At 38.3% G+C, this 11889-nt stretch overlaps 1 pseudogene; it reads left to right on the top strand.

Moving 5' to 3' along the window:
- The first annotated feature begins 9885 nt into the window (after positions 1–9885).
- LOC150092228 (histone H1-III pseudogene) lies at positions 9886–10626 on the top strand (annotated as a pseudogene).
- Positions 10627–11889: the final 1263 nt, after the last annotated feature.

Genomic DNA, 11889 nt, shown 5'->3' with positions numbered 1-11889 from the left:
TATGGTGTTGCCTAAAACCAAACTGTTCTTTTGGAAGGATGTTTAGGTCATTTATTGAGGTTTGAAGTCGTGAGAGGATGACCTTCTCTGCAACCTTACCCAGATTTGAGATGAGACTGATTGGACGATAATTTTGGGGTAGGTGTGAGTCTTTGCCTGGCTTATGTATGGGAATTACGTCAGCCAGTTTCCAGGTGGAAGGAAAATAGTGAAATCTTAAAATTGCATTTATTATACTGGTCAGGTACACTACTGCCCTCCGGGGCAGAAGTTTAATCACACGATTAGTAATGCCGTCTGGTCCAGGAGCTTTTTTGTTCTTTAAATTTTTAATAATGTCATATATCTCAGCAGGTGATGTTGATGCAATATGGTCAGTGCTGGTGATAGGAAGTTTGAGTGAGTGTCTGACCTTGCTGTGAATCTTATGTATGTGGTCAAAGTCAAGGTTTCCATACGAAGGCCTGCATTGCTCTTCCAAGCTGTGCGCTATAACCTCTGCTTTGTCCACATCTGTGTGAGCAAGGCCCTGATCAGTTAATATTGGGGGAAGGGATCTGCCTTTGTTTTTGGTATTTTTCAGTAGTCCCCAGATGGAGTGATCACTAGGTGAAATGGAGGATAACTTTTCATCCCATACATAGTCTCTGTGAGCTTTCAGTGCATCTCTTACTGCCCCATTTAGTCTGTTTAGATTTGTTTTGTCTTGTGGTGCACACGTGTTACGGAATCTCTTTCGAGCTCTGTTTTTATCTCTGATTAAGTTCATGATGTCTTCAGGCAAACGATCTGGCTTGCGGGCAGTTTTGTAGGAGGAAGCTACCTTTATAGCAGAATTAATTTGTTGTGTGAGATTTGTAACTGCAGTTTCTACTTCTTCTTTTGTGCGTATGTGAGGAACAGGTCCAATATGATCCTTGAGTGCGGCTGACAGTCTTTCCCATACAATGTAGGAGTGAGAAGGAGGACACAGGAATTCCTGATTTCCCAGCTGCAGCAGTATTGGATTGTGATCGGATGATAGTTCATCCATAGAAATGATACTGTACTGAAGTTTAATATCCTGCAGGATAGCTGTATCCAGGATATCAGCAGTGCCGAACGTACTGAGATGAGTTGGTTCGGTGGGGCCTGCCACAACAGCGTTGCTTGATCCTAAGTAATTGAAAAGGATGCAACCATTCTTGTTTGTGGTTGAACAATTCCAGGCAGGGTGCTTGGAATTCAGATCCCCGGCAATAATGGTGGGCCCTCTGATGCCTAAGATGGCATTTAGATCAGAGTGAAGTAGAGATTTTTGGGGAGGGTTGTAAGCTGAGTAGATTTTCAGTTTGCCAGTGGAGCTGGTGACTACTTCCACTCCTGTGATCTCAAGGTTAGTGGTTGAAGGAATGCTCACAGAGTGGTGCTTAATGTAGTTTTTAATGAAGATGGCAGTGCCACCACCTCTGTAGAGTAGTCTGTCATTTCTGTATAGGTGATAGCCACTTATTGTAGGGTTGTCTGAGGGTCTTAGATGAGTTTCGCTGATTAGAATAACATCTGGCTGTTACTATATAATAACTACAAATGTTATTATTGTAACAGACTATGAACTTTCTTCAGTAAGAGTTTTAAGAAAAATGGAATATCAAATTTGACTCCAAAAATATAATAATTTCACAAGAAAATGAGTCTTCGGACTTCATAGATGTGGTCGTATATTTTGTTATCGTACAGATTTCGTACTTTACGAAGACCTCAATGGATTCCGAAGACTTCGAGTAATATGTTACTGGTATAATACCATTAACGATGTATGATTCAATGAATAAAATGTTAACAATTCTTTTGTTAAACTTGCATAATATGGGAAATGAAATTATTTAATTTCCTCCTTTTTTTTTCTCCCCCTTACATTCTCATATCATTAGGAGGGAGATTGCTCAGATATCAATGTGGGGAGATAGAAGCCAATCAGCGCACGGTAACTGGATTTCGCCATCTGCGATTGGTTGAGGGCTGATGTTCACTTCAATCACTGCGCAAGCTTAAAAGCGGTGTGAACCGGAAATTTGACTATCTTGAGTTTACTATTGTACCATAAAAGATGTCTGGCCGTGGTAAAGGAGGAAAATTAATCCTTAAAAAATTTGACACCGAATGGCCAGGTTTTCTAAACTTGTACGCACACACAGATGAACCAGAAGACATCGAAGATGACGAGAGAGAAACAAACAACACGACCTCTAGCCCACCAGAGAACTTAAAACAGACAAACGTCACAGAAGAACACACAGGGAAAAGACGCAGAACCACGGACGACCACATGGAAGACGCCGCACCCTCACAAACAGCCACGGAAAAGAAGGAAAAGGTCCCCCCGGTAATTCTCCGGGAAAAAGAAAAGTGGACCACAGTAGCACAAAACCTTAGAGATCACAATATTGATTACTCCTGGGCCAGAAACACAGACGAAGGGGTTAAAATACAGCCAACAACAGTAACAGACTACAGAGGTATAACAAAAATAATGGACAACAACAAACTACAATATCACACTTTTGCACTAAGCAGCGAAAAAAATCTTAAAGTTGTACTCAGAGGAGTCACAGAAGGCATCACCTCTGAGGAGATTGCAGCAGACCTCACCCAACACGGCCTAACACCTATCAAGGTCAGCAGGATGACCCGATCAGACAAGCAACCAATGCCACTAGTCCTAGTGGAAGTCCCCAACACACAGAAACACATCTATGAAATAACCGCCGTCTGCGGTCTAAGAATAACTCCAGAACCACTAAGAAAGAGAGCATCAGCAGGGCAATGTCATCGCTGCCAAAAGTTTGGCCATGCCCAAAAACTCTGCAAAGCTGAGTACAGATGCCTCAAATGTGGCGAAAAACACCCAACTATCACCTGTTCCAAACCAAGAACCACGCCAGCCACATGTGCCAACTGCGGTGGACCCCATCCTGCCAACTATAAAGGATGCATTCATCATCCGAAAAACCGTGGGGCAACAAGACCCCCCCAATCACCTGCTCCGATTACCACCCAAAGATCACAGATTGAGACTGATCAAAGAAAACTAAACCAAACAAGTCAGGAAAGACCACATTTCCCTACCAAAACCTACGCAGAAGCAGCTCGCCCCAAGAATGCAGTACATACCACTCAGAAAACCTCCAACATAGCAGCAATACTGACCTCCTCATTAGCCACTATGCTGCAAGAATTTAGCCAAACAAACCCATCGTCATCCTCAACGAAGAGATTCCTTCAAGGAACCCACTCCATACTAGCAGCTCTCAATGAACACAACTAAAATACAACCAAACTCACTCCTGATAACTGCCTGGAATGCCAATGGCCTCACCAACAAAACACTTGAGCTACAAGAGTTCGCACTCAGAAGAAACCCCGATATTATGCTGATCAGCGAGACTCACCTGAGACCTGCTAACAACCCCAAAATAAGGGGGTACACCATGTACAGAACAGACAGACTAGGTGCCAGAGGGGGAGGCACAGCCATCTACATCAAGCCCTACCTCAACCACAATACCATACCCAACCCACCAACCACCAACCTGGAGATTACAGGAGTAGAAGTACACACCAGAAATGCAGGAAGCATCAAGATATATGCAGCCTACAACCCACCAAGCAAACACCTATTAATATCAGATCTAGATTCCATCCTAGGCTCCACAGACCCCATTCTTATGGCAGGAGATTTGAATGCAAAGCACACTGCCTGGTACAGCTCCACAGTTAATACAAGTGGCCACACTCTACACAACTACACAGCAGCCAACTCAGCCACAGTTGTGGGACCTGTCGAGCCTACCCATCACAGCCCAATTGGCAGATCAGACGTGCTAGACATCATTATTTTAAAGAATATCAAATATCAGTACCAGCTGGAAACAGTAAATGAATTGTCATCAGATCATAATCCCCTAGTGCTCAAACTAGGTACACTAGATCAATTCTCCCCACTACACTCATTCCTAGCATGGGACAAACTGTCCCATGTCCTACCAGAGCACATTGGCCCTGTACCTATCATACATAAAAAAGAAGAGATAGACACTGCAGTAAAAAGCTTAACCGACCAAATCAAGAAAGCAATTGCTTCAGTCACCAGAACTACACTCATCCATTCAACCAGCAGAATCCCTGAGGAGATTACCAACTTAATCAAGTCCAAAAATAAAGCCAGGAAGAGGTACCATAACACTAGAGCTCCACAAGACAAAACTATCCTAAACAACCTAAACAGAAAAGTAAGAGATGCACTACAAAATCATAGAAACCAGGAATGGGAAAAGAAGTTAACATCCCTAAACCAAGCTGATCATACTCTGTGGAAATTTTTGAAGATCCTCCGTAGAAAAAATCTACCCTTACCCCCCATGCAGACCAAGCACGGAATAACACACATGGATAGAGACAAAGCTGATGCACTGGCTGACAGTCTGGAGGAGCAGTGTAAACCTGCATATGAAAACCTGAATATTAGTCATATATATAATATTCATATGCAGGTCAGGCATACTTTAAAGCAAACAGAGAACTGCCCAGACCACATCACTCCTACCACCCCAACAGAAATATATAACATCATCAAGCATTTAAATTCAAAAAAAGCCCCAGGACCAGATGGAATCACCAACAAAATCATAAAAATTCTTCCCAGAAAGGCCATAATCCATATAGTCAACATAACAAATGCAATAATCAGACTACAACATTTTCCCATAGCCTGGAAAATTGCTGATATAACACCGATAAAAAAGCCTGGAAATGACCCACATCTTCCCCAAAGTTACAGGCCCATTAGTCTAATATCCAGCCTTGGCAAAATAGCAGAGAGAGTTATCCTTTCCAGACTACAAGACGCCACAGAGAAACTTAAAATCATCCCTAATGAACAATTTGGTTTCCGGAAGGAGCACAGTACCACTCAACAAATACACCGCCTGGTAGAACACATCACAGTCGGCTTTAATTGGAACCAGCACACTGCAGCCGTTTTCTTGGATCTAGCAAAGGCATTTGACAAAGTATGGCACCAGGGCCTACTCTACAAGCTTATAAAAGCCAACATACCCATAAACATCATCAGACTGATCAAATCCTATCTCTCAGACAGATACATGCAAATAAAAATCAATGGAATTGTATCATCCAGAAGAAAAATTCTGGCAGGTGTACCCCAAGGCTCTCTTCTGGCCCCCCTACTCTTCTCAATCTATGTAGCCGATATCCCACAAAACCCAAGAACAACCATCACTGCCTTATATGCCGATGATACGGCAATATTGTCGAGATCTCTCAGCCCCAAGCTGGCAACCAAAAGACTACAGGATAGCATCTCCACTCTTGCAAAGTGGTTCTCAGATTGGAGAATTCAGGTCAATCCACACAAAAGCTCAGCGATGCTTTTCACCAGAAGAAAAGTACTCATCAGTGATGACATCCAACTCTATGGGAAAAAGATTCCATGGCAAGCAGAAACCACATATCTGGGAGTTAGATTGGACAAAAGACTTAGATTCAACAGTCACATTAAACACATCTGCAGCAAGACAGCCAGAGCCATAGCACAGCTATACCCCATGATCAACCGCCGAAGTAAACTTCACACACAAAATAAACTACTAATATACAAGATGGTATTACGCCCGGTAATCACGTATGCCTCCCCAGCGTGGAGCCACACCTCACAGTCTAATATCCTAAAACTCCAGAGAATACAAAATAAATGCCTTCGGATGATCTTGGACGCACCGTGGTACGTCAGAAACGCACAGATCCATCGGGAGACCAAAATACCATACATAGCCCCCATATTGCTCTGGGCATCAACTAGTAGGACCAGCATTCTGCTTGTATTAATTAATTGCCTCTAGAAAGAATACAAAATGCACACAGCTGACTAAGAAAGAACAATGGAAAAAGCATTGGAAACAGACATAATTATGGATTGGAAGTCAAAAAGAAGAACAATTAAATGAAGAATTCTTTACTTGATAAAAGAAAAAGGATAAACAAAACATAGCTTGCATAACAGAAAAGGGAAAAAAAGAAAAGCAAATGTATAAATTAAATAACATCAAATTTTTCAGTGGACAGAGACAGAGAGCTAAATCACGTGTAGGCATAATAACATGAGAATGTTCAAAATGAAATTAGAAAATGGAAATACATATCTGAAAGGAAAATGAGAATAATTCTAAATATAACCGGTGCCTAAAGAAGATAATTAGAAATGGTTAAACTGTCCCACTGCATAAAGGTGGCAATAGGCAGTGGCTTCAAATTATAGGTTAAACTTTATATCTGGATTTGTGGTAAAGGTGATAGAGAGAGAAAGAGTGAGAGATTGGTGAAAAGTAGGATAAAGAAATGGGTTGATAACAGAAATATTATCGTTTGTTATCAGCACTGGTTTCTTAAAGGGAGATCATGTTTCACTAACTTACTTGTGTACTATAACAAAGAGACAAAACAACTTGGCCATCGCAGATGCATATAGAGTGGTATTTGAAACATAAAAAAATGTCAAATCTACAAATTCCTCAAAGTTTGTTGTTTAAACACGATTCTTTAGAAATCAATGTGGAAATATTTCTACAACTGCTTTGTGGTTGTGGAAATATTTTCATATATAAAATGTCACATAATGCAAGTTTTATTTTTAATTTAAAACTTTGTTTTTCTGCCCTGCACCATAGTCCATCTGTTGTAAAATCACATGCGTTCGATTAGTCTAATATTGCGAAGAACCTGGGCGAAGCTATTTCAGCGAAAGGTAAATTAGACAACCTCATACGCATTTGATAGGATTATTTATCCTCTCGAAAATTCAGTTGTTTTCATTTTCACATAACCTAAGAATTAGAAACGAGAGAGAGAGAAAGATGGCTACAGTAGAAATAAATGCTTGGCCAAAAACATTATTTTTTTTATTAGGGTTATATATAATGTTTTATCATGCTGCTGGAATTTCTGAGGGGCATTTAAATTCTTAATAATTAAAACATTAATGTTATGATATCGTCACTGACGAAAGATCGGAAATCTACTGCAAATACTCTGAGCGACCAAAAATTGGATAATCTGGAAAATCTACTATGACGACCAAACACGATAATTTTGCCACTCGCTTCATGCCTTTAATAAACAAGTTCTTGATCTCAACACCATTCTGCTAGCAAGGTGGTATCATCTGCATCCATCAAATCATTCTTATTTCTTCCACCAATTTTAACTCCAAATGAAAGCCCTGCCATTCTTAAAACGTATTCGCTATACAAGTTTAACAGGAACGGAGATAAGATACATCCTTGTCGCACCCCATAACTTATTGTGAACTACTCAGTTTCTACTGAACTACTCAGAACTACACAATAAAGATTCCTCACAAGGAGAATGAAATGTACTGGTATACTCCCATTCTTCTTAAAAAATTCCACAGTTTCACGATCTACAGAGTCAAAAGCCTTACTATAGTCAAGTAAACAAAGGTAGACATTCTTTTGATGTTCCTCTGCACTTTCTATTATGCATCTAATATGTATGGTCGGAGTTATCTAACCCTTAACTTATCCAACGGTTGCCTTATCCTGATTATAGGAGGGTTAGTGACTGTGCCGTGCAAACTCTAGGTGCAGCACCTTACCTGAGTTTTATATTAGCGTTCCTTATTATGATTAATTCACATTGAAAACGATTTCTTATATAAAAAAAAAAACCGCACAGTCTAGTAACTGCACACCTAGTAATGAACAAATAAGGCTTTCAAAAAAATAAATAAATAAAAATAAATAAATAAATAAAAAAGAAAGTATCTAAATATTTCAAATGTGAAAAAAACTCTTCATTTGGTTTTCTATAGGCATTCAAATAATTCAGTGTTCCGTAGAGAATTATCATGCTTGTTTCCCATTTACAATGATTTCTTCTTATATTATCATAAGTAGCCAAGTTAAACATAGACGATTATTTTATAAATGTGCCGTGATTTATAAGAGAAATATTCTCTTCAAGAGAAAGACCTCCCCGTTAACCACCTCACCGGCCATTATCGATCAAATACGTATCACCATACGCTTCGTATCCATCATATATTTCAATGTAATATCAATGATATTATAATTTTTACTGCTATGTAATTGCAATTGTTTTCATGCACGAAACAATAGAATGCAGTTGATTTGCACTTAATACAGCAATGTTAGAGGTCTCTCTCTCTCTCTCTCTCTCTCTCTCTCTGGAGAGTTTGCATCTCTTTAGAAACGCGCCGCCATTGTTGTGTCAACAATGAAAAAGTTCATAAAACCGGATACGAAATTAAAATTAACCTCAATGTACTTAAGGTTTCAGATATTATTTTGTTTAGCCGATTGACGTCTGAAGATTTCACATTGCGAATACAGAACCAATAAGTAATTTAACAACATGATTGGTCGAATGGCTTGGATATTTTCTCCTAAGAGTTTAGAAAGTTTAAATAAGACATGTCAAGAAAAGATAATATTAACTGCTTCAGAATATGCTTTCAAAGTAACATTTCTAATATTTTATTATATAGACTACTTTAATAACATTATCAAGAGGTAAATGTATATAATAATAATAAGGCATTTTTATGGACCCGGTTTTCTTTCTAAAGAAAAAAATCCTATGAATATTGTTATAATTAAAAATTAAATAATATAAATATATTTTCCTGGATCACGAATTAAAACATGCAGTAAATATTTTCCTTTCGTTAACTGAACAAAAAATATATTAGAAGGTAAACAAATCTGATGCCAATTGCAACCGTGATGTGTTAACACTTAAGCTACAGTCATGTTTAAAAACACTCCTGATCTTTGAAAACCCAAAAGGAAAAGAAAATGGATGATCCTTTTATTACTATTAACAATCAGTCAATGTAATATTTTAAGAAATGTCAAAGAAGACAGCGAAGTGTTCTTCAATGCCTCAGTAAAGCTAACTACTCTCTCTCCCTCTCTCAGAGAAATTAGCTATAGTAAAAAACACATCATACTCATTATTCATTCAGTGCTGCTAATTTAACTTCTTACATATATCAGCTATTTCATGGATCACATTTTCATGTTATATTTCAAAACTTCTCTCTCTGTTCTTTCATAGCCAGTATGACTGCAATACAAATAAAGAAAAACACACAAAAAAGATATCCAGTCCATGCAATGCCAGAATTTAAAAAAAAAAAAAAAAACGTTGGTTTTTTTATTATTACATATATGAATATTGTAATAATAAAGCATTATTCTAAAAGGAAATTGTGAATTTACCATCGATTATGTCTTGATTATTTCAGACATGCATCAATCTCTTCAGGATGTGTTACACAACGGAGCGCTTTTTCGTTGGTGTTTCAGGTTGAGGTATAAACAAAATTATTTCAAATATTCAGCTTATTAGAAAACTTTGAAAACCAAAAGAATTTCATGATTCGGGTATAACCTTCATTTTCAATTATTATTTTTACTGTTTAAAAATTTTTACTTAAATGAAAAACGCTTCTAATTAGAACACTTCGTAATTTGTAGGTGGATAAGTCGAGCATTTTTATGGAATTTACAAATACCATAAGTGTCTATAATGTTTAGAAAGAGGTTATCAGAATCTACGCACATTTCAATTTTCATATCTATAAATTTTATTAAAATATTTTCATTAAAAAAATGTCAAAAATTATTTATAAAACATCAAAGAAACACAAAATTGCTGTGGATCCAACTCTCGCTGCTCGCAAACTTTCACGGAAGCTTTCTCGTGCGTCCGCGTGATCGCATAAATAGGAGAGCCAAAACTGCGCGCGCACTCATTGCCTCCTCTTTTGCCAAGCGTGTGCGTGTGTTACTTTGGAAATTAGTGATCATGTCTGATGTAGAGAATGCTGTTTCCGTTGCCGCTACACCGAAGAAGGGAAAAGCATCCAAGCCCAAGAAATCAAAGGTACTTGCATCGCATCCTAAGGTGTCTGTCATGGTAAATGCTGCCATATCGTCTCTCAAAGAGCGTGGAGGTTCTTCGCTTCAAGCTATTAAGAAGTACATCTCGTCCCACTACAAGGTAGATATTGAACGTTTATCCCCATTCATCAAGAAGTACTTGAAGACGGCTGTTGCTACTGGAGACTTGATTCAGACCAAAGGAAAGGGTGCATCAGGTTCATTTAAGATGAGTGCTGGGACTTCAAAGTCAACAGAACTTCTCCCCAAGAAAGCATCCGCTCCTGTCAAGAAAGCGAAAACTCCTGTGAAGAAAGCCGCTAAGCCCAAGAAAGTCGCCGTTAAAAAGGCTACGAAAAAACCAGCAGCAGCCAAGAAGAGCAAACCCGCAAAATCTCCGAAGAAACCTAAAGCTCCAAAGCCAAAGAAAGCAAAGGCAACACCTAAAAAGGCTGCAGGAAAGAAGAAGCCAGCTAGAAGATAAATTTTCTTTACTAAAGCTCAACGGCCCTTTTCAGGGCCACCACATATTGATAAAGGGAGCCTGATCGTACAATACCTCAATTATCTTTTGTATACTGTAAGCTTTTTTTTTATCTACTATGCTATTCTTTTTTTTCCAGGGTTTACAGTTACTATGCAGTATTTTATTTATGCCTCATTTCAGGTAGTAATCGCTAATTGTCTGATTAATAATTTTACTAGCAGTCAAAGAGATTCGTCATTTGCTAGCTTGAATTTCTTTTTGATCAATTTTGATGGCGGTCATTAAAACCAACTGACATAATTAAATGGAACCAATCCTACCGATTTTCTTCGATAAAGTAAAAGTGTGAAGGACATTGGTTAAATATTCATAGTAACAGGTAGTTGATCTTTATATTCGGGTATGTTATGTTATGTGTGTATCGGGGAGGGGACCTGTAACCCCAAGAGAGCGCCTCCCCTGGGTGGTGGATATGGGAAACCTACCATGTATGGGTGTATATATATACCCCCCAGTATCAGTTTATATGTACATATGGGTGGGTGGTACGAATATACTGTATTCGTACCACCCAAATTGCCCCTTATGACTCGTGGACATAAGGGGCAATCATCTTTAGTGTAATGGGAGTGGCACTCTCATGAACCCCTAGCTTTATCTATTCTCTCTTCTTCTACTTTGAGGAAGGTCCACTCACTTTAATCTTTCCTATAAGGGCTTATCAGCCAACTCTTCCTATTTTATGACCCAAATGCTATTAATAACGCGAGGGCCATGGGGGTTCTTTCCATTTCTGACGTCATAACCATGCCTCCTCTATAAACCTTTAGTATGATTCTAAAATAATCTTCGTTCCCCTTCAATATACCCAATTCCTCCTATCAGTTTAAATTTGGAAGAAGGCTAGTTCAGAAGCCTCAGGTAGCAGCCCTACCACTGAACTATTCCATCATCAGGCTAGTCACCTGCCATGGAGAATATTATTCTACTTTTAAGCTGACAGAAAAAGGTAATCGGAATGAATCTATGGAAAAGGTAAAACGGAAATGGAAACGACAAAATATAATACATATAGCAAACTGGAATGTAAAAGGAATAGCATATAAAGAAATAGAATTAGACCAAATATTAAATGAAAGAAATTATAAAATAGCAATAACCACCGAAACAAAAAAGAAATTAAGAAGAACCATGAGAACCGAAAATTTTAATGTGATATACAGTGGAGTTGACAGACCAAAGAGCACAAGCAAGAGTCATGATTTGAATTCATAGCTCCTTTCAAACAGTTAAACATTATAAATTATGGAATGAAAGAATAATAGAATCTAGAATAAAAAAGACAGATGTTATTTAACAATAATTGGTTTATATGCCCGAGAAGAAGGAAGAGAACAGGATAATATTGAATTTTATAAT

This window comes from Typopeltis vanoorti, unplaced genomic scaffold (assembly GCF_054136105.1).
Source record: "Typopeltis vanoorti isolate ZY-2024b unplaced genomic scaffold, IOZ_Tvanoo_1.0 HiC_scaffold_120, whole genome shotgun sequence".
In the NCBI taxonomy this organism is placed as follows: Eukaryota; Metazoa; Arthropoda; class Arachnida; order Uropygi; family Thelyphonidae; genus Typopeltis; species Typopeltis vanoorti.
This window is presented reverse-complemented; position numbering and strand designations above follow the sequence as displayed.